We start from the raw sequence: 23,537 nt of genomic DNA on the forward strand, positions 1-23,537 counted from the left end.
GGAGAGAGAATGCAGAGGGGCTGGAAGAGCACAAACGCTCTTCAGATACACAAAATCTCGCAGCAGAGCAGATGGGAACAGTCTTCTTGGAGCCACGTGGAATTATGAATGTAAGAAATTGCAGCCATAAAGCGCGGCAAGGCACATTCAGGTTTGAGGCTGGGGGAAATACTCCAGCAGCCAGCGCTGCAACGCATTGCTCAGGGCGGTTGCAGAGTCTCCAGCAGCAGAGGTATTTAAAAACAGTTTGACAAGCATCTGTTAAGCTGCTGGTTATAATTTGGGGAGAAGGGGAATGGACTAAATGATCTCTCGAGAGTTGGCAGAGCCCTGTCACTCCGCCTGCCTCCGCTGGTGGATTCTAGGCTGCAACTTGGAGGTGAACTTTGCGACTGCAACTTTCATTTCCAGCAAGAAGTTTTAGACATGGTGAACTGTTAGCGAGCTGCTAAATGTATTCATGATTGCATTACCTAAAAATAAGATCGAGCTGAGGTAACTTTAAAAGAAAATGCTACTCGTCTTCAATATTGCTGTTGGGAGGTACGAATACATCCACTGAAGATACTTGGACACCTTTAAATTACATTTACAGCAAGGTTTACGTGTTTTAATACTTTCAGGAAGGGTTATTCCTATCAAGGTAAAGGCATCATACTACCAGATTAAAAGAAAGTATTTTTATCAGCTCTGTCAACAGCTACTATATGATAGCTGCTTTGTACTGACCCAAAGGATGCTGAATAGTGACATTTGGCCCTGCTCTGCAGCCACTGCATTATTTCATCTCTGCAACGAGCGCCGACAGCTGTGCTTAGCAGTTGCAAAGAGTCGGGAGCTTTTCCTCTGTGTCAGGATGGAGACCTGGAGAGCTTCACAGGCACCTTCTTCGTTCCATGATGTCCTGCAAAACAAGGCACTCCGGTAGTTTTATCTGCAAGTAATTTGAAGAAAGCCATTTGTCGAAGCATCAACAGGGATTTCAGGTTGCTTGTATTTTTTTCCCCTCTAAATCATATTTAGAAATGATTCAGAAATGTTTTATAAATTATTTTAACTGTTGTCAGCAGCTGACAACTTAAACTAGGCTCCTCTTAAAACCGCTAAGTCAGAACACATAAACAGCTCCTCTTTACGTTTTTGTAAATGAAAATAATTTAATCTTTGCTCTTACTTCTGGCATTTGAGACGATCGGTTCCTTTGGTAGACCTTATGATATATTCATTTCGAGCTGCTACTTTCATCTGCAACTGTTCCTCTGGAAGCGGAGTTCCCTATGAAAAATGAATTTGATGTTTCCTGTTCTATTTTTTGTGTCTAATGTCCACATTTACATAAAATCCGTGGTTGTTTTGCCTTTTGAAGTCGGAGGAAAAGGGATAAGATGCTTCTCAGCGAGAAGGAGGTTTCTGGTGCCTACATGCTTTTTTTCCAGAGGAATTACATCTTGCATTGCCCAAGGAATCTGGAGGCTGTTACCTGCTCTCCTCCAGTGCTGCGTTGGCTTTGCAGGCAGGTGGAGGTGGGTTTCCTCCTGAAAACCTACTCCGGAATTTTAATTAATTTTCTGCCTGATAAAAAAAATATATATATAATCTTGGAAAGAGGAGGAAGGACGATCGGGGAGATCCGTCTGATAAACACGTACCTTTGTATCCTGCTGCTGGAGTGGATTGCAACGCACGTGTTTATTTTGGGAACTGGCAGGGAGATGTGGGCTGCTCTGCTACGTGGTTGTCGTAGCAGTACCTGGCCGATGTCTGCGGCGACTTCGGGAGGAACTTCAGCCGTGTGGGTGCCTGGCCGTCAGCAGCATGCAAGCCCTGGGCTGCTTACAGACCAAGGAAAGTTTTGTGCAACTCTGAGCCTTGATGTCTGCAGTCGCCTGAGAGTTATTCCCACTGACAAGTAACCCAAAGCCAAAATAAAAGTGCTTTTTAGGTTACTGAAGTTATGCTTAATTATTGAAGTCATGCCATAATCGGCTGTGCTTTATACAGGCATATAGAAACTAAAACACCCCTGGTTTTTAATAACTGTATGAAAATAAGCTCTTAGTTCTTATGTAATCGGCCAGTCAACTTGCATCTGTCAGATGAGGTGCCAGGGAAAAAGCCTGAATTTAAAGTCTGCGTCAGGCTGCTGATGGGTGGAGTTGGAGTTCACAACAGGGGGAAAGACTCCAAAGATTCTGGACAGAACTAAAAAAAATAATAAAAAAATAATAAAAAATAATAATAAATAATAATAAATAAATAAAAAATAATAAAAAAATAAAAAAAAAAACAGGGCCAGATTTTTATCACACATGGGGTAGGTGGAGAAAGAAGCACAAAAACAACTTGTGAAACTTCCTTCGTTTTCTGAAAACCTGCATCTATACAGTTCAAACCTGGATTGATACGATATTCATAGTGATTATTGGTAGGCATGGTGTGAAAGATTACACTTACATCTGGGGCACGGATCATTCAAGTATTTACTCAGTGTTTGTTATTGTGGAATATAGAAACTGGTTTACATTTCCAGATAGGATGTTGGGAGGAAGACAGTGCTTGAAATGCAATTATATTTTAAGAAGAGTCTGAGCAGTTGGAAAAACTCCAACAGAAAGGAATTGGCACCGTTTTCCTGACTATTCATATACTTTATACATTGATCTCTGCTTACTTATTTAGAAAGTTGAAGAGCTCAGACCCGCAACCTGAACAACTAAATAATTTTATTTAGGGATGCAATGAAATAAGCAATTGAATGTGAACAATTTTGTTGCTTTCTTTGGTGGCAAATATTTCTCTGTGTAGGCAAAAACCACTCCTGGCAATGTGCAGGCAGAGGGTAACATCTTTCAGTGCATGTCGCTTTTTCAGGATCCAGTTTTCAGAACTCGTGCGTGTGCCCAGAAATTCATTCTTCATTTATAAATGAAATAGATGAGTGCACATGGATAAATGCGATGAAGATCCTGCAGATTTGTTTCTGCATACGGAGGGCGTTTTTTTGTTGTCCATAAAACCTGGTTGCATAATGCACTGACCTTTTCAGCAAAGACCTTGCAGGATTTTTGGTTTAGTATCGTACCTGTCAAATTAACTGGGCCTGGGGATGAAATGAATGGACTTGGCTAGGCTTAAAACAAGAGAGGCTTCTTCCTGTGCTGAAAAGGCTGAGATTCCTTGAAGGAATGTGCTTCAGCAGGGGCTCTTCACTGGGTTGTTTCCGCAGTGGGAACATCCTCCAGAGCAGGTTACTTTACCCAGGCTGAGTTAGAAATTACGTCCCTAGCTTCTGGGGTCTAGAGGTGGACTAATGATTTCCAGTACTAAAATAGTGACTATTTTAATTGTTATTGTATGGCCTAAATTATGGGTTTCGTGTGTTTGCAGCCACTCGTGTGCTTATCGACAGAGAAATCCTGCAGCTAGGAAGGTGGGCTCGGGCTGCCTGACGGTGTCGTGCATCCACTGTGACTCTGTTTATTCCGTGTTTTGTTGTTATGCTTCCCTTGACAAACCTCTTTTCTGTCCCTAAAGTGTGCATGGGATTTGCTGGCCTCCTGGGAGCATAGATCTGTGTCCCATGCCGCCTCTATAAAACCAGGCGAAGGCTGGTGGGGCTGTATTTCACCCTGAAGCACGAGTGAGGCTGCACCTCTAATCTTGCTGGGGAAAAAAAAATAAATCCTTTTTCAGTACTTGCCTCAGAAATACCGCTGGAGCATTAGACTAATATGCAGATGTTCACTCTTCAGTAGCAGTTAATGTCTTCTGAAAATATTCCTGATGCATTTCATGGCATTTCAACCTTTTATTAATCATGAGAAAATCGGAGCAACTGTAAAGGCAGGAACCGTGCGTTGGGGAACATCTCTTCCTGAACTGGAAAGAAAGGGATAAAGGATCCTAATTGCTGGTGTTTTGAGCTGAAGTTTTGTATGTTAAGGGAGGAAGTTCTTTTATTTATTCATTTATTTATTTATTTATTTATTTCTGTCCCAAGGCTTTCCTGTTTGTGGCTCCCTGCAAAGTCTTAAGCAGCAAGGTTTAGACCTGGAAGCACTCCAGCTCGTTAACTGCCTGTCCTCCTTGGGGTGGCGGCAGATTTAAACCCCTTCAAGATATTTTGAATACCGCCTGCATCTTATGAAGCCTGAGAACTTTAAAGAGATATTTGAACTTGAAATAACATTTAGTCCAGCGGGCTCACACGCTTCTGTTGTGGTTTTGTACATAAAAGGCATCGCATGGGGCTTCACTGCGGGATGGCTGCTAAGCCAAAAGTTTGCACTGCTGGTCATCTGCCTTGCTATATTTTATCAACTCTTAAATATTTGTTCTGCAAAAGATAATGAGCAATTGAGAGGCACCTCGCCGTTTGTCGTTTCCAGAAGTGGCTCCGAAATGTGATATTTTAAAAGAAAAATAGGGCATTGCAGCTATCTGCAACCCAGCACAAGTAGCAGCGTTGCTTAGCGGTTACAAAAACCAAAAGCAAGCTAAGATCACAAATGGGTGGTTTCTTCCTCAGTTCCAGAATCGTTATCCAGAGTATGCTGTGGATGTCCATGGGCTTTTTTGCTTTTAATGGGATACTAATTATTCTGGATGCTTGCACTTACTTTTAACTGAGTCGCGTATATGCGGTGCGAAGAACTCCTGGAGCTAATCTACTGTTTTGAAAGAAAGCTACAAGTGGCTATTAGGCTGTGCATCGTGACAATTCTCTGCTAAGAGTCTAATTGAGATCTGAAGAAGCGCTGCCAAATTAATTTCAAATGCAAAAGAATGATTTGTATATTATGTCCTTCCCGGAATCTAAACTGGGTTTGACATTAAAATTCTTCCTGCTAATTGTACTCAGAAGCACATTCTCCCAAACAATACATTTATCAGTTTGATTTTCCTGATGTCTTTAGTTATCAAATGGTTCAGTTCGAGAAGAACTCAATATATGCTGCACTGAATAGTGGATAATAATATTTCATTACATACTTTTTTTTTGGGTCTGGTTTCAGGAGTAAAAGAACCCCCGGCAGATTTCATTTAATTCGGATCCCTCAGTGGAGGAGTTCCTTTAATTTTAGTTTTAAGTTTTAGCTGTAGGTGAAGCTGGGGGAGGTGAGATCGTGAACCTTTGAAGGCACATTATTGTACGTCTGTGAGGGTTTGTGATAAGCTGCATATGGATATTCCCTCCTCATTTGGTGAAGCCTCGGGGCCGTGCACCTCGCTGCATTACCCTGCTCTGCCCGGCTGCTCTGTTCAGCCCTGGTGCCAGAGCTGTCGCTGTCCCTGGATCACCAAGTTCCTTGGGAGCATCCAAGGTTTGGATCACTCTTTGAGCAGAAAAACAAAGCAAAACAAAACAAATTATACTTCAAAGCCTTCTGTACCACCAACAGCACCGTGACGTGCTGCCTCTACACCAGGACACCAGCACCCACCCCGCTGTGCCGACCCCGTTACCAGCTCCAGTTCAGGTGCTCCAACAGGTCAGCTGCCCGGATCCATGAGCCACGCAGAGCTAAACAGGGAAATGCTGTCCGCATCACTTACCAGGTGCAAAAGCTCCTTTATTTTTTGGCAATCAGTGCATGGCATGGATGAGAACCCGTGATGCTGGATTCTTATAAAAGCATCGTGAAATGGGTCATCAAACGAAGCTGAAGGTGTTAAATCCCAAAGCGTGTCAGCAGCTCTCCGATTTTGGTAAAGGTAGAAGCTAGCATCATGTGATGCCTATTTTTAAACCTGAAGGTGTAGCAATTTTCACTTAAAGTTGTTATTTTTCCATGTCAGCTTCATTTAGGTTAATACTATCACACATTTTAAAATACCTGTGAGTGAAATGTGTGCTGCTCTGTCACAGGTGAGGTTTATTAATCTTTGCCTCTTTCAGTGTTCAAAAAAAAAAAAGCCCAACAAACAAAACCACCAGCACAACCTTTTGGCTGGTCAGTCACACTTCAGAAAATGTTTTATTTACTTTCCCAGCGAAATCAATAGTTCTGCACTGTAATTCTCCTATTTTATTTTTTAAAAAAAGAGTGTCAGAACTACAGAAATTACTGAGATTAGCGTTCCTTTCCCTTCTCCCAGACAAGAAGTGCAGACATCCCAGGAAATACTTTAGCATGTTGATCCCTATCGATTTACTTTCCATAGGTAAATCAGTACCCTCAGCGGCCCAGGTTGTCTGTTTTTGGCTGTTTTCATTAATCACCTTGTTGAGGTACAGGAATAAAAGTTCTCCGCAAACAGTGGAAGTTCTGGTGTTGTCCCTTGTGCCTTGCCAGTGTGAAGAAATGCAAGAAGTGCATTTTCTGATGGGGGTGGAGGAAATCAGGAGGCTTTGAGCCCGAGGGGAGAGGGAAACCAGAAATTGGTGGGCTTTTGGAGGAGTTTGTCCTTCACGTGCTGAGTTGGTGCGGCTGGCTCTGTAGGTCTTGGAAAGAATACATCCATTGGGTTGTCAGGTTATCATTGAGGGGACTTTTTGCCTGGGTTGTGGCTTTTAGGATTGACACAGCAAACAGAGCTGGGCCCTTTGGGCCTGCTTTCTTACCCGGCAGAGCCAAAGGGCCGCTGCCAGCAGCCGCCCCACGCTGGAGTGGCCAAGGGGAAAGTGAACAACCATTTCTGCTGTCTCTCCATCATCTCCTTTCAGTGTCTGCCGTTTTAAGAACAGAATTGTACAAGAACAAAAATAAGAGTGGAGTATTGGTGATAATTTCACTGCATCTCTCCAAATCCCAGTTCCTTCACCGCAAGAATTTTCAGTGCAATTTACCAGAATACTGACCGGCACAATTACGGATTTCATACATTTTTGTAAAATCCGCCTAGACCTCTGTTTGCTTTTCCCTTGGCAACACGTTCCTCTCCTGGCTTTTTGTCTTCCTAAAGACTGACAATTATGGAGCTCTTTGGCTTCTGCGAGCAGCAGCCTCCGAGTGCAAGCAGACAATGAGGCCCTTTGTAGGGTGATTAAGTTTTAGGATCACAAGTATTTCATGTACGGAATGTGCAATTGTATTCCAGAAAACTGGCTGGGACTGTTCGGCTAGGAGAAAACACAGCCCGTGGAATAACAACCAGGGCTGAAAAACTGAAGAACCGTTCATGCTGTGACATAACAGACTGCACGATGGTAAGACAAGAAGTGTTTAAAGTATATTTAGAGAGAAGAGAAGTGCCAGGTCACTGGCGGCCACCGGCGTGGAAGTTGGTGCCACTGCCTGGGAGGACTGAGGAGTCTCCTGCCCACCTCCTGAGGGCACAGCAGGCCCTTCTGCACAGATCTTTCTCCTTTTTCATCATAAATTTTGGAGTCAGAGTTAAGCAGATGCTGCCACAGCCAGTGACAGTGACGTTTGGGCAGGTCTTGGCATGGTCGTGTTGGAGTGATAAGGTAAATTCCTTAGTTTTGAATGTGTATCAGAGTTAGAGCAGCCTTGAAATGAAGGTAATGAATACACAGAATCATTTGTCTTAGGAAATAATCGTGCTGGCCCTCCCACATACTCTCAAATACTTGCGTAGAGCTCCTGTGCTTTGAATGACCGAGTAAGCCACCAAAGTTAATCTAACAAGATCTTTTTCTTTTGGGGTCTCCAAAACAATAATTTAAAAAAATATTCAATACAAACATTTTCCTTATTTAAATTCACTATCTCTGTACATGCATCCAGCTTTAGCTGTGCCAGCAGCTTTGACCTGCCAGCTTGTCAGATTTTTGTCCAGCCGGGTATGGGAGAGGTTTCCCCCTCTGCCTGCCTGCAGCCAGACCCAAAGCCTTCCTCTCTTCCTCCTCAGCCTGCCTGTGCCCGGTAGAGCTACCACCACGGGGTGAAAAACCCCACACCTGTGCAAGTAAAGTGCTGACTTGGAACAGAATCATCTGCCTGCTTGAATTTGCTCTTTTTCTGACAGCTCAATTTGTATTGGCAGGCCTTATGCTGGCTCAGGTGCCGGCTGTCCTTCAGCAGCTGGCATCAGGCTGGCATCAGGCGGGTGTCTGGCTCTGCACCCCGGGCCATGGATCGTTCCCAGCTCCGTGCCAGCCTCCCGGACCCAAGGGTGCTGCTGTTTTATAGCTCTGGGTGATGGGCAGCGTGGCTTCGGTGGGGGTGAGCCTGGTCCGTATACCCCAACCTGATCTCACGTCCCTAAAAAACGTGTAACGTGTGGGTAGCACACGGATCTCCGAGGTGGTTCATGTCCCCAGCTGCTGCCTGTGGTCACATCGGGTACATCGTGTAGGGCCCCGGTACCAGCACAGCCTGGTGGACGGAGGGGATATCGCTGTGAAGAGCTGCAGCTGGCCGGCTGCTAAAGCTGCTGAGAGCAATTACACCGCAGTGCTCACAGGTGCTGTGGTTGGGCAGGGTGGGAAACAAGAGGTGGTAATAAGAAGAGGCAGTGCCTGGTGGAAGTTTTTCTCCAGAAGTCCTGCAGCTCCTTGGGTATGGGGCATAACCCGGGCTGCCCGCTGCTGTCAGAGCCTGCAGGCGCTGCTGCTGCTCCTCCTGGGCTCTCCTTGCATCCACGCTGATTTTGCAAAGTGAGTTTGTGGCCGGCGGCGGGTAGGAAACTTGGGATTGTGGTGCAGTGAGAGTAATGTAGGGGTGCACGGGGCCAGGAGAAGCTTTCTGCTGATCTGCTGCAGGTGGCGAGTCAAGGGAGCCTCAAAACCCCCTGCTCTGTTCTCAGGGTATGGCTGAAAATATTTATTTAGAGTGGCTTTGTTGGAATAATAGGTGATCTTGTATTAATAGGAAACTTTAAAATTATTTATATTTATGACAGTACTCATTTCTTAAGGCTGAGATGTTCCCTCTGAGGCTTCAGGTATTCAGTAATTGCTGTTCCAGTTCCCTTCGGTGTTGGGCTTTGATAAAACCTGTTACTTCGTGGGTTAGCTTTCGTGAGCCCAGTCATGTCTGCAGGTATGCAAGGCAAAATAAAAATACCGGATTGAAGAAGTAAGATATAGAAGAAGATAGTCGATAGTTTTCTGACGATTGACTTACAAAGATATCCAAACAAAAACATTTCTGGAGTGAATTTTAGATGTGTTTTTGCCATTGAGATTTTGGAAGGAGGTACGATACTACAACACACTTGCAATATTTGCTCTCCCTCCCACGTTGTTTTCTCATGTTCTTCTTGCCGGACTGTTTTGTATCTTTTCACCCAGCAAACACGTTTAGTTTTTAAAAATCAAAGTAAAATTGCCAAGTGACAAAGCCAAGAGTGTTTTGTGTAAACTCTGCTTGAGCACCGAACGCTTTTTCATTTGTCGCACTGTGTTTTGCAGGGTGCTGCTTCTGCAAACACCTCAGTCATACCTTATCTAGGAAATGTTTTTGTGTTAAGGAAAATATTCCTCCTTAAGAGATATCGGCTGCTTAGAACCAGAAATAATTCATTCCTACTGGGGTTTACTTCCCTCATTCGTTCAGGGTCATGCACTTTAAGGTCTACCACACGTGTTCAACCACTGTACCCCAGAAGTTACTACTTCTTAGCCATTGGGTTTACCTAGTCTACCTAAACCTGTAGTTTTCACTGCTTTCAGCAGATATTTTTATTTGCATATTTGCTTCTGGAGTTATTCCTCATCCTCTTCAGGTTGCCCAACTGTTGGAGGCAGCGCCAAGAAGCGCGTGTACTTTTTCAGGTCAGTACTGAGGAGCGTGGAGGGATCGCTGGGTTTGCTCCTTGCCAAATTCAGTGCTGGAGTGTTAAGTGTAGCAGTGGAGTGATAGAAATGCGTGCTGAGCTTGGCTTTCCTTCAGCTGGCACCGTTAGCTATGCAGAGCAAACCTCCGTAGGTCATTCTTCCAGCACGGCTGGGTTTTGTTGCATCAGGATTGCCAAGGAGGGGAACAGGGGCTTGGTTCTTCTTGGGGAGCGTGGACTCAGCTCTAGTTTCCCCTACAGGCCAAGGACTCGCTTTCTTCACCCATTTCTTCATTTGTCCTGTCTGAAGTTACTCTCTCTGATCTAGTAAGGAAAAAAAAATTGGTAAACTGATGTCTTTTTATCAAAGAAGTCAAAAATCTCCGTCAGGGCCTAAGTGAAACAAAGCAGTTTGTAATGAATATGAATTTCTACGTGGGAAACAAGCATTAAATGTAACCCCGAGGGATTTGCGAGATGGAGTAGGTGTCGCAGAGAGAGTGGCTCAGCTGATAACCACCTAGACAAAGGTGATGCACATTTGTTTCAATTCTCTGCATTTGCAAAAGGCCATTTCACTGCGGCGTGCACGGGGGGTGATGCATGGCACGTCTGCTGCCAACTAGTACTGGAAGGAGACAGTTGTCTTAATTAGAGGGCTGTTTTTACAGCTTCATATATTTTAGTTTCTGCCAAGACAACTGACAACAAGAAATGAGGAATTTATGAAGAAATCATGAAAAATTTATGCTGGCATATGTGATTTATTCATCTGGCTTATAAAATGTATTTTAACTTCCAACATCAGAGCTGCTAATAAGATATTGGAAAATAGGCTGAGTCTGGGGATGGTTTGTATGAACAAGCACACCACACACCACGGTCTGTCCTACAGCGTGCATCACAGGGACGTTCCTGTGAGTCTCAGACGTTGGGCACTCGTAATTTGCAAGATTTGGTTTCATCGGTTAGTTCAGGTTGGTTGGGATTTCAGGGTCATTATTTGTGGACAGAAACCGCACAGAATGAAAGGACGTGGGAGAACAGAGTAGTGCCAGTGACAAACGTGCACCAAGCCTTTCTATATTGCATCTTTATAAATAAAAAAAATAAAAAAAAAAACAACAACATTCAAAATTAAAGTACATCTCTGAAAGGAAGCAAAGTTGTTGAATAGATTTTTGTTAGCTTGTTTGGTTTTGATCGGTTTGGCCTGGTTTCAGTTAGGCTGTTCATTAATTTCCTTTATAACTTGTACCAGCTGTAATGTGAACTGATAATTTGTTTGCTTGGGAAGTTAGAGGGGGAAGAAATTCCCCTGCTGGAGGCTGTGGTAGAAGTGCTGCTGCATTTGAGGCACATGGATTTTTGTTCCCCTGATTTGTACTTACCCAGGATTTAAATTTGTAAACTTTTACCATGCCCTGTGTGGAGGTTTGCATTGGAGCGTGCTGCTCTCTCTCCTGTAAAATATTTAATCCCTTTTACTTAGGTGTTTTTGTGGAAGTTGTTCTCTTGTTCTGACACAGAACCCCTACCTGCACAAGCCTGACAGATGAGATACAACAGTTGCCTTGATTTCACGTGGGGCTTGTGCTTGTGCTGTTCTACCTGGTAAGTAGCAGGGTTCATGGGGTCAAGGAGGAGGTAAACGTGCCTGGCTCCCAGTCTGAGCCCTCCGACAGCAGGAGGGGTTCCTGGGGCTGCAGAGGCAGCAGCCTTCCCTCGGCTGGCATGGGTTAGTGAGGATGACTGACATGCACTGAAAGAATTACCACCGAGTACTCCCCATTCGGGTTATTAAATGAAATCACGGTGCTAATGATGCAGCCTTTTCATTTTTTTTAATTTTTGCCCGTGTCCCAGTGCTACTTATTACTAATGGTATTCTTTCCCTGCAGCGAATAACCCTGTGTGTAAGCACCATAAGGCATCTGACCGAGTCTTACTGGGTTTGGAGATGCTGCAGAATTTATTAAGAGTCTTAGGCTGAGAAAAGAGCAATCCCTAAAAGCCTTTTCTAAGATTAAAAGGAAAAAAAAAGCAAGGTGTAAATGTTTTCATATGCTTAGGGAAAATCACCACGTGAAGGTTTTATCTCATGCTGCTTTCTCCTGGTGCTTGTCTGAATTCAGCGCACTGGTTAGCAAGCTCCTCGGGCTGGGGGTGCAGCAGCAGGAGGGGCTCTCTGCTACTGGACACCATCGGCCCTGTTAAGAGCAAAGGGCAAGGACTTCATCTTTCCTTTGAAAACTTTTTTCCCTGTGAAATTTGTCCATCGGAACACTGATGTTGTGTTACCAGGACATCAGTGGTCACAGCCATTTAAATGCATTTGGGGTTTGACACGTCATAGATCTCAACTCCTCTATGCAAATCCTCTCAGAAATTTCACTGGAGTTAAAAGCAAATAAATAAATTTCAATCCCGGTATTTACTGTCATCCAGTGGAGCAGCCGCTTGTGCTGGTGACGGGCATGTCCATGGCACGAGGCACGCAGCGGCTCCTCCAGGAGCTGCTTCTGCTCACCACGTGCACGGGATGCACACCAGGAGTGCCCCTCTGCCTCCTTCCATCTCTAAACTAACTTCACTAATCATGAACTTGATAATGCTGATTTTTTGAAACACAAATTTGTGAGGTGCTTTTATCCTGCCAACTGATCTGTAAATGACAGAGTAATTAAAAAATCCTGTTTTATGAAAGTGACAGGTTTTGCTAGTCTGTTTTTGCAGTTCATTCAGCAGCGGGCCCTGGCTTCCAGGTGTCCTGCAGTACCTTCAGCTCTCCTCGACTGCAGTAAGCAATTCCTTTGGCCATTGTCAGCTTACAAAGCAGTTCCCTTAAACATTTCTTTCTCTCCCTGAATCATAAATTGCCTGGCCCTACGAGTGCCATCTGCTACTGGGGAGTACAGGGCTGAGGGTCTGCGGGGCACCAAGGAGGTCTGGGGGGAGTCACAAAATGTGCAACTCGTTCCCACTGATTTAAGGGAGAAGTGCCTGGCCTGGGTATTTGGGTTATTTATGTCTTAGTCAAGACAGTTCCCATAATAAAAAGAAAGAGGAAATTAAAGTCCGGCTTTTCAAAAGAGCACAGGGAGTTTGTACACAATGCAGGACTCCAGATATCACTGAAGAGGGGAAAACCATTCTCTTTCTTGCTCTTTGATAGACAGCAAGGGGCTGTCTGGCAGTGCTCTGTAACCCCAATAGCTCCTGAATCCCGTACCTTGTACCCCTGCAAAGGGCTGAGCAGGAGCTAAATCTGGTAGCGAGATAAAAATTACTGTGCCTAATTAAATTATTTGACTTGTATTATTCCCAGTTACATTTTTTTTAAAGCATATTAAATCTTTGTGTTTAAAGTTTATTTTAAGCTAATTAAACAAATTTATGAGTAAGATGGTGTGAGTGGGTAATTTCAGCTTTTAGGTATTTTCTTCTCTTACGTCATTAACCCAGTGCCAGCATTTTTCTAAATGTCTCTGGTTTATATTGACATGAAAGTAAGAGATCTTAAATATAGCAGTAGTAAGTCCCAGGGAAAAAAAAGTGGTGTGTTTTTCTGTGCAGTGTGCTCACAAAGGGGAGTGGGGTTGTGGTCTGTGGTGAGGACTTGCACTGCAGGGCGAGAGGTGTTTCCTGGCAGGTCCAGGAGCACTTCCATTCCTCAGCACGTAGGTGAGCAGCAGAAAACTTGGTAATGGGCGAAAGCATCTCTTCCAAGGAATCTCAGCAAGTTAACGTGTAAATAAACACCACTACAGTATTTGCTGGTGAATTTATTTTGATTATTTTAGCTTACCTTAAAATTTTATTTCCTGCGAGTTAGCAGAGGTGGAAAATCACCGCGTAATCAAATTGCAACACACGTGTTGTTGGCAAGCTGGCTCAAATTAATCTCATCTGCACATGTACACATGTACTGCTGTTACCACATTTTAATCTGAGAAACTGTATTTGGGATTTATTACCCAAACAGTTTGGGTAACCTAACAAATGAAACTTCACCAACGTGTTCAGCTCATTTTTGCTAAAGGGGTGCCGTTGCCGACAAAGTCTCGCTTGCCATAAAGCAAGATGGATAGTGCCAGTTTTATGTAGCGGCAATAATATTAAGTTGCGTTATTTCTATAAGAATCTCAGAGCATCTGGGGAAGATCATTTGCGTTATGTTGACCTTACAGATGTTTGAGTTGATTCATAGAGGGATTAAGTAATTTGCCTGTGCTCATGCAGTGAATAACCAGCAGCGAAGACCGGAATTCAAATCATATATTATCTTCCCATGAAGCGTTCTGCTCCATTTCGATAACTAGAACATTTTCTATATGAACATTAACCCATAACTCTAACCGAAATAGCACCGTTCCCGTCCTCAGTGCGTAAAACGGAAAAACAATTCAGAATTGTATACAAAACTAAGGAAGGTCAATGCCGTGCTTAGGCTTTGAGTGCAGCACAGACAAATTCTCATCCCAAATGACTCGTAGAGTTACGTACTTCTGTGAAGTCCCACCTAGATTGTCCTGGATTCCCATCTTTATGCTAGAGGTTGACACCTCCAACATGCTCCCAAAAAATGTCTTGGTGTGTCATTTCCCTGTCGGATCAAGCCAGAAGAGCAAGATTAGTTCTGTCCAACTCAAATTTAAGGTTGGTTTTGATGGAAGTGGTCAGAGCATGCTGTGGTGAACCACTGAGGTGGATGTACTTTGACACGGGAGCTGAGTGACTGCGATGTTGTTATCACTTGCATTTATTTCACCTCTCCTGTATAAGAAGATGGCTCAGGCAACACGTGCGGCATTATCACATTATCCTGAAGGTTGGAGCGTGCTGCTCGTAAAGCTTCGGTTCTCACAACGCTGTGCCAAATTAACAGGAATGAATAGCTGCCGAGTAAATAATCCTGCTTTGTCGCTGGTTTGTAATGGATGTGTTGATTGGAAACAACTTCTCTGTCTGTTTACATCACGATAATTTGATAACCCATTTGTATTATTTAAACTGCGCGTTTTGTAAATGCCGAAGCCGAGTAATTGGTAACAGAAGCAGTACGTAGGAACTGCTCTCCTCAAGTGATTTTTAAATTGCTTTGCTCGCAGCTATGGAGTTTGCCATAAAGAATGATTTCTGCTGAAATTTCAAAGCCACAGGAATGGTCAGAGAGCTGAAGAGGGACAGCCTGATGATTTAAGGCTCTTCAATGCCCCGGCTGTTGTGGAGCAGAGTGCCGTAGACCTTGCTGGTCTAGCAGAACATTTCACTGCAGTTTCTTAATGCCCTAAACTAGGAATCTGATTTATTACCTATTAGGTCTTATTAGATCCTGCTCATAGGGAAAAATGAACTATTGTAGCTGGATGGCAGAAAATTAATTTGAAATAAATGTTATGTAGTCAGGCTTCGTCAGTTCTTTTATCCACGTCAATCTCTGTGGCTTTAAGGCTGCTTTTCCAATTTCGATGTGGTTTCTTGTAGAGCCATCCTGAACGTGCACACGGGGGTACAAGTGTGGCATGAAATTGTCTATTCCGAGCAGGCAGGTGTTGATGGGATTGCTTCACACGTTTATAATCTAGGTGTTTTTTTTCCTAAAAACAGTTTCTTTGTCGTAATGAATGCGCTCTTTTTGTCTTCCTCCCCACTTGCTGTGCTATGGGGGCAGCTGGGAGGAGAAGGGTGGCTCTCAAGTGTCCCGTGTTTTTGGATAGCATGTCATCTGCGGAGGGGCCTATGGATGTGGATGATTTATTTCTTCAGATCTCTGCTTCCCATCCTGCTTTCCAGCTTTGCCTTCATTGCTGTTATCTTTAGTTCAGGTAAAGCTTCCTTTGAATGCGCTACAGGAGCGTCTCAAGTAAAAAATATACTTGCAAACCACCAATAATTTGTGAGGTTTTTGCGCCGTGTTTGCCTTCAGAAATGGACCCCAAATGCTGGTGGGAGAGCCGTGTGAGGAGCCCCATGCAGACTGAGCCCTGACACCAGGCCTGTCTGGCCCTAGGACTTCCCCTGCAGGCCCCACAGAAGTGAAGGAGCCTTTGGCAGAGCCCTGCCACCGTGCCAGCACCCACAGACGTCTCAGCCCAGGCCCACCAGGCTTTGAACCTTCTTCCCCATCCCTCAGGAGCTCCACACGTGTGCCTCCCAGCCCTGGGGCTGCCAAGCCAAGCAGTCGTGCCCGGGACACATGCAGAGATGACCCTATTGACTCCCCGTTAAATAAAAGGAGGAGATAGTGAATTCGGCTGGTGAAGGAGTAGGCAAGCACTGATGTGCTTCTCACCCGGATCAATCATGTTTGTTTGGGTGGTAAAACTCCTTGCAGGCTGAGAAAATGAGCTTGCTGGGACTGGCAGCACCAAGATTACCTCAGCAGTTCCAGATGAGTGAATGGGAAGCTTTAGCTGTTCCCTAACACCAAGCAGAAGATACAAATACCTTGTCTGGCATTTGTACATCATCGTACCTGCACTTTCTTCCTCCTAGATTAACACAGATTGTGCTTGTTTGTGTGTTGTGCAGAATCCACCTGAGGGCAGGTTGTCTGTATTGAGCAGGAGAGTTTGAAATATGGCATGCACAGCACATGGGGCAGGTCTTTGGGAGACAAAGTCCTTTGCTTCTCGCTAACTTCATCTGACGTATATAATGGGATGGGCACAAAAGGTTTTGTAATTGAAAGAGAGCCAACACCCCATTATTTCCAGAGCAGCCAGGTGCCCTCCCTGGCTTAGGCCCGCAGCCCAAACTGACCTGTGCTGCTGGGTCCTGTCCCCACACTGCTCCAACACCTGCTGTCCCAGCAACACCCTGGGACTTGCAGGCACCCTTTTTGTCCCCCCATCAAGGTTTTACCCCCCCCCCATCAAAGTTGAGCCAGCCCAGATTTCAGCCCGTGCTGTGGGGTTGCTGTGTCTGTCCCCCACCAGATCCCACCCCTCACAGGGCCTGTCTCCGAGCTGGCAGCCTGCACATCAGAAGCTGTGCTGGCACACTGCTGTTCCCAGCACTTTTCACGTTAATTTAGGCAAAGCAACACACTACAGTGTTCTTATGTTTTCCAGAGCCACTTTTCTCTGAGCCTGACCCTATAAATGTGTTCTTAAGTAATTTTGAATGAGAGAAGGCGAGCCCCCAAATCACTGTGCTGCACAAATTGACTTAAAAACAACAAAAAAAAGCCTGTTTACCACAACTGAAAACTTCTTAGCAGAAGTTAATTTATACAGCTGTGATCATGCAGTAATTATGATTTGTCACAGTCTAATATTTACTTTTTTTGACTAATTTAAAACCTATTCATTATACGACATACAAATTAAGAACAAAGTGTTGTGCTGGTCTCTGAATGCGTAATTGCAATTAAGACATTCTCCTGCAGAAATAATGCGCGGAGGGTTAATTTGGACTCCGCGCTGTTCTTTCTTCTTTGTGTGTCTGCACAATTAAATTATCCAACTGCGGCACGGAGAAAATAATCGATAATTATTTGTATCTGAGCTGTCCCGTAGTATTTTAATGGAGGTGCAAAAGCGTCTTCAACAGTTGGTGGTACGGTGTAATGAGAAATGTTTGGGAGGTGGGTGGCAGTTTGAAATACTGCTCAGGTTTGGGGGAAATTCTTCAGCTCTGTTTATTTTGTGACTCAATCCGTATTTTCTTTTTTGTACAGAAGGGACGTAGGTGGCATGCCAAGACCTGCAGAGTGGCACAGGCTGTGAAAATACTCGGAGCCTATCCGTAGCATGTTAGAGGGTATAACATCTCCTAATGAATTTTGGTTTTCCTTCCCTCGGGGCGAAGAATCCTGTTAGTCGGGTTGTTATCATTCTTTCCTTGTTATTTAAAAGAAAAACTTGAGATGTTTTACAAGAGCCTGTAAAGTGATTCAAATGCTCAGGAAGGCACGTCCTGCAGGGCAGCAGGAGCACCACTGCCTGGCGCTTGGTGATGGGAACCCCACATGGTGATGTCCTGCGAGGAAGGTGTGGGGTGCCCGGGTTTGGGGTCAGCAGCTTGTCTGATGGTGCTTGACCCTCAGGTGGCATCATGACCCCAGAGGGGTGCTGGTGCAGCCTGTGGTGCCCTGAATTTGGGGTTTTGTCCTTGGTTTTGGCACGTGGTAAAGGACAGGCCAAATGGGGCTTCTGGCCTCTGCTGCGAGCGAGCGACCTTACTAAAGGGATTCGGGTTATTCCTGATGAATATGTCAACCCTTTCAGAGTTGCCATCGCAGGAGAACCTTCAGAAGTCCTTATTCCTCCCCTTTTTGCTGGCATTTGATTCTTAAACATTTAATGATGGCTTAGGAATAAAAATATTACAGTTTCATACAAAATTACAAATCAGAGCGAACACCGCAGAAGTGAATCTATTCCCTGTTATAGGAGCAGCACTTGAATGGTTTCCTCAGCTCATGCTCTCTTATGGAGGGAGCTAAATGGCTTTTTGCGAGGCTCATTTTCACCCGTACGTTGTTGCACGGGTGATAGGAAATGTGTAACTTTTAAGTATGCCTAAAGAGAGAATTTCACAACTGTGATAGAGCAGATTAAATATTAAGGTAGGTATATCTAAAAAAAGATCGTAAAACCCTTTTCATTATTTCTCCCAGTAAAATTTGAATTACATGGCCCAAATAGCAGGGGAGGGGGTGTTATTCTTTCCCATAAAGCTAGAGAAAAAGGAAAAGGCTCCGAAAATACGGGGAAAATGAATCTTTATCTCAGAGTTGGCATTTTCAGAAAATAGTACTGAAGTAATTTTAGCAATAATGTATAAAAAAAACTTGTTACATGTTTTCTTATAAAATCCTGTTATCTACCAGAGACCTGGGGATGATGAGGAAAGCTGAAATAGGACACGTTCCGTTTTAACATCCCCTAAATCTTCAGCAGGCCTTCCCACATCTTCTTGGCTGTCGGTGTGAGCAAAACCTTAGTGCAGGCTTTTGTGTTGCTGCTGTGATGCTACCACTTTTGACTGAAGGCGCTATAAATTCTGCCGGAGCTCTGCGTGCCACTTGCAGCCCCTTTTAATATCTTTCGGGTACCCATTTTCAGCGATCGCAGTCTGTGTGCTACTGACGTGAAAGCTGAAAATATGTAAAAATCTGAACAAACTGCATCCCGTTCTGGCTTTAATTTGTCTGCTAGGATATGGAAAAGGTCCAGAAAGCTGTGCTTCTTACCTTATATAAACCTTTGACAAATACCGGAGTTGTTTGGTGCTGGCCTATATAGCTTCTCGCCTTTGCCAGCCTTCCCATAATGTCTGCTGCAGATGGACGCTGGCAAGTCTCATCTGGGTAAGCATCAATATCCTTTCTACAAGCAGCATTTCCCTGTCCTTCATGACTGGCTGTAATGCCAGCATCCCTCTCCATCAGAAGGACCCATTGGTAGTCTCGGCGTGCTGCTCAGCTCCCTCCTGGCTTATTGCTGCTGGCGCCCGAGCGATGCTGCAACAGCAGCTTCATTACTGGGAGTGGGGAGAATCCGTCTGCATCCAAACAAGTCTTCGTCCTCACGGGGCATGTCGCTGTCTCTCCCTGCATCCCAGCCCATCCCACACTCGGTGGGTATAATTGCTGCAAGTTTGGGATGCTCAAACACTGTGTCACGGGCCTCGAGCTGGTGGTGTATGACTTTAGACATACATTATTGCTTAAACCTCGTTGCAGTGGAGGGAGAAAACAAGTCGTGTATTGGCTTCGTGTGGATTTGTAATACAGATGTCCTGGCACGAGACTCCACAGAACTGCAACCTGGCTGATGTGGGCAGGGAGCTCAGTCCCTCTGGGTGCCCAGCCCCAGGTCCTGGTGGGTTTGAAGCACTCCAGGAGGAGCCCCCAGCCCCTCTCTGTGCCAGGGCTCCCCAGCCCAGACGTGCTGCTGGGGGCCAGGGACAGCCCCCGGGGACAGGCTGCTGGATACCAAGAGTGCCCCACTCCTCTGGTTACTCTGGCAAGTACACATCATGGTTTTGAACAGCGAAGTGATACTCTTTCATTACAGAATATTAAGCCGGATAAGATTATGACAGCTTTAGGTGTTGCTATATATTGCTGCCTGTGCCACCATCGCCTTAAAAAATCATCTTCGCTGTGGATGTTTTGTTGGTTTCACTGAAAAGGGAAAAACTCCCAGCACTGGGGCTGGTATAGATTTTTTTTTTTCTCGCTTTGTTCCTGTCACCCGTCTGAGCCCATAAAATAATTACAGGCTACTCGCAGAGAAGCTGCTCGGCTTCAGTGCCATTGGCATTATAAATTACATGTCTAGAGATAGACAAAATATGCAATTCAGGCCGGAGGAGAGCATAAAAGGAGCATAAATGGTGCATAAATGTTATGCGAGCCTTTTGCCCAACTAGACTTTGACCCCGTCCAGGGAAATCATCCCAATGGCACTGCTGTGGGAAGTGCTTGGCTGTCTGTCCTGTCCTCACAGGGGGTTCACAGTGCTCTGCTCTGCTCTCAGTCAGGAACTTTCCAAATTCGGGTCATTTCCAAATCCAAAATTCCCTATTTCAGACACAGTGAATAGAGCTGCCCTAGTACTGGGGACACGCTTATCTCTGTGTTAAACCAAACTTTGATATGGGTCAGCTGCTGCGGAGATGAAGACTCAACATACCACAGCCATCACCCAGTCGTGCAAACTCATCTCTCAGAAATAAAAGTTTAGCCTTACGGTGTACTAAAAAAGGGTTTCCAAGACGCTATATATATATTTCAAAAGCCAGATCGTTTCCTGTAGGTTTAAAAATACCTTACCCCTATATAGCGTATTTCTGTGTCTTGAAGAGCTTCCTCAGATTAACAGTGAGAGAGAAAATGAAGTATGGCATGAGAGAAATGGTAAAGGAGCAGATCTCATGCTGGAGGATCTGGTTGGAAGAATCCTGCAGCCAGGGCATTAAAATAATTACCAGTTTCCCATTTGAAGACCATATTATTGTCCTATTAGTATTGTCCCTTCTCTAGAGGGTGGGCGATGCTTTAGTGGTAACTTCATCTCTTCAGTCTCCATCCTCGGTGTGGAGGTAGGGGAGAGTCTTTAATACAAAAAAAGATACCTCTGGCTGCACTCATAGGGGTACGGCCATATTCAGTGGCCACAATTACATTGCACAACTCTGTACAATTTGACAATTTCAACAGAAACTCTCTCATTGACGCACTTGGCCATTTTTATTATTTTTTTTGTGACCCTGATTGCATTTGCCTCCGAGGTGTTGACTTCACCAGGCAGCAGCGAATTGCCGGTTGTAAAATCGCAGGGAGGAATTTTGGGGAGGACTGGCATGGCACAGGGAGGGCCAGGTCCTCCAGAGCCCCGAACGCATCCGAAGGCTTCAAACCACGGCCATGCTGCACCAGAGCACGATGCTTCCCTGCAGCAGTGGCTGCTCACGGCATCCGAAATGCCCCTCTGCTGCCCTGGAGCTCTCCTTGTGTTTGGCACGCGTGTTTGGGGAGTGAAAAAAATGGGTTTGATTGTTCTTTCCATTGTGGTTTGTTATAAGAAGGTTTGTTTTATCTGCAGCATTATTTAGCCCTTCTAAACTGCAGAAAGCACGTGCCTCGTAAGGACGAAATGAAGGCTGAAGGCAGTCAGAGGGAATCAGCGTCTCCGGGCTTCCCCAAAATAAGGGATGCGCCAGAACTGAAAAAATGTTATGTATGAGAGGGACGTTGTGGGGCTGCTCAGGACGGATCACCTGGGGCTGCTAATTGCAGCAAGGCTCAGCTCCAATGCGAACCCTGGGCAGGAAGCGAAAACCCTTTCCTTACTGAGCTGGGAGTCACCATGTAAAATGAAAAACTAAGAAAATAAACCCACAAACAACCATCACCAGCAAACCCAGCATCCAGATGGATGCTCCAGAGTAACTGTCCTCTCCCCCTGCCAGCCACACGCACCCTCCTGTTGTGTCTGCCTTTAGGTAAAGCCTTTTCTCTCAGCCTTCCTGCTTCTGCCTGCACCTTGCCTCCCCAAAATCCTCCCCACTGGAGCCCTGCCCTTCCCTTAAATTTGCAACAGCACTGCTGGGCATAACTGCCCCTTTTTGCTATTAACCTGCCCCCTTCCACGTGAGCCCCAAATCTGCTGAGCACCACTGGTGGGACGGGCCCTGGTGGGCGCTGTGCTGAAGGTATCGAAGCATCGTGTTAAAGCTTCCATTCCAGCCGTGTCTCCTCGCTGCAGACAGGAGCCTGCAAGAGAAATTAGAAGAATAGCAAAGCGCTGATCTTCTCCAGAGGTTAATAGCTGGGTTACGTGAGCAGTGGGCTGCTCGGGATGGGAGCGCTGTTCCCGTCTCGCTTCACTCCTTCACATACCCCGCTGCCTTCCTGAAATGTTCTGTGTCACAGCAAAATTTGGGAGCAATGCTTTGGATCAAATGCAGGCTTACCTAAAGCTCCAGGAAGGTTTTTTTTGTGTTTTTTCCCCCCATACGTTTCTAGCATCAGTGATCCCATTGCAAGGCTGCCAGCAACGTAAGCGTCCGTGGAATAGCAAAGCAGAGCAGCCACTGCAGGTGCATCGTTCACATCTCTCACCAGAAGATTGTGTTTTTACCACGTGGGGTGGGGAGGAAGGAGGTCCTAATTTTGTCAAAGTTGGTCCTAATTTTATGAGAGTTGGCTACTCCGGGCAGCATCTCCTGGTTGGGATTCTTGGTAGTGAGGCTACAAAAGTAACGGTAAGGCACAGGGCGAAAAGCTAAATTCCTTTTCCCTTCCAGGGAAGTTTTTTGCCATCAGGCATCATGATTAACTTCACATTTTGGATACTGGACAAAGCAAAAAGTCCTTTCCAGCCAACTGAGTGGGGCACACTGGATTTATGACACCAGCAGCACTGATGTGGTGCTCAACTCACCTTTGCACACCCTGCTCTGCAGATTCCTTTCTTCTTCCTCGTTTGTATTCTGTGATGGACTTTGATAAAGTAATTAAATATCCACAGGAAAAAAATTAGGATTATTTTCCAAGCGTTATGAGATTTATTTAGCCAGCTGCAATTGTCTAAACAATTGATTGCACGATTGATGAAAATGTCAAAGAATTTGAAATGTAGCAAATCGATTCTATTGATTTATCCATAATTACCCGAAGTAGCCTTCATCTGTATTCAGGGTACCTGTAGAAATGCCGAAGTAACAAAGGACAGTGCTGTCAGCAGGAAATGAGAGAGGATCCCTTGCTGCAAACCCTGAGACACCGTCATGTATTTGATTATTTTTTTTCCCCAAATTCACGGGACGTTCACCCTTTGCAGGAAAACTTACCCAGTGTCCTTTCTCACACTTCATGTGAGTATATTCCCTTTTCTAAAATTATTTCTCTTTCCAGACTGTATTTTTCTTTAAAAAAATAATTTGACAGGGAAAAAAATCTTTGGGTTTATTGATTTTACCCCTGCAACACCTAGCCGAATCCTGGCCAGCAGCCTGGGCAAGTGCCTGGGAGCCCTCGCAGCTCCCCTCTGTGGTTGCACAGCTGCTGGGAAGTGATGCTTTCAGCAGGTAAACTCGGCCAGGGCAGGCAGTGAGAAGTGTTCCGTAGCAAAGCCTTTTTGCCTTTTATTGGGCAGTGCATTAAAGTGAAAACTGCTCATTTAATAGCTGAGGCGACTGCAGATTTCTTCTAGCAGGACTGCAACAAATTACCTTTCTTTTAAACTAGGAGATCCATTGCAATTCTGCCAGGTATCGTAATAAAATAGTCATTCTGAATTCAGTAAGTCGTCTTTCTTTAGAATATTAACTTTTGGGAAGAGGAATGCTGATGCTGTCCGCTCACAGTGGACGCCAGCTTCCCGGTATTGTAG

At 45.0% G+C, this 23,537-nt stretch overlaps 1 protein-coding gene and 1 long non-coding RNA gene across 4 annotated transcripts in view; both read left to right on the forward strand.

Annotated features, from left to right (window-relative positions):
* Positions 1–23,537, forward strand: part of DOCK1 (dedicator of cytokinesis 1) — a 259,267-nt gene that overhangs the window by 145,726 nt on the left and 90,004 nt on the right. The gene's annotated exons all lie outside the window — the stretch shown is intronic.
* LOC140002758 (uncharacterized) lies at positions 8,380–22,431 on the forward strand. Its single transcript, XR_011810179.1, has 3 exons — positions 8,380–8,563; positions 17,369–17,451; positions 18,524–22,431. It is a non-coding gene; the product is annotated as an uncharacterized lncRNA (long non-coding RNA).

Source organism: Anas platyrhynchos, chromosome 6 (genome assembly GCF_047663525.1).
Source record: "Anas platyrhynchos isolate ZD024472 breed Pekin duck chromosome 6, IASCAAS_PekinDuck_T2T, whole genome shotgun sequence".
Taxonomy (NCBI): Eukaryota; Metazoa; Chordata; class Aves; order Anseriformes; family Anatidae; genus Anas; species Anas platyrhynchos.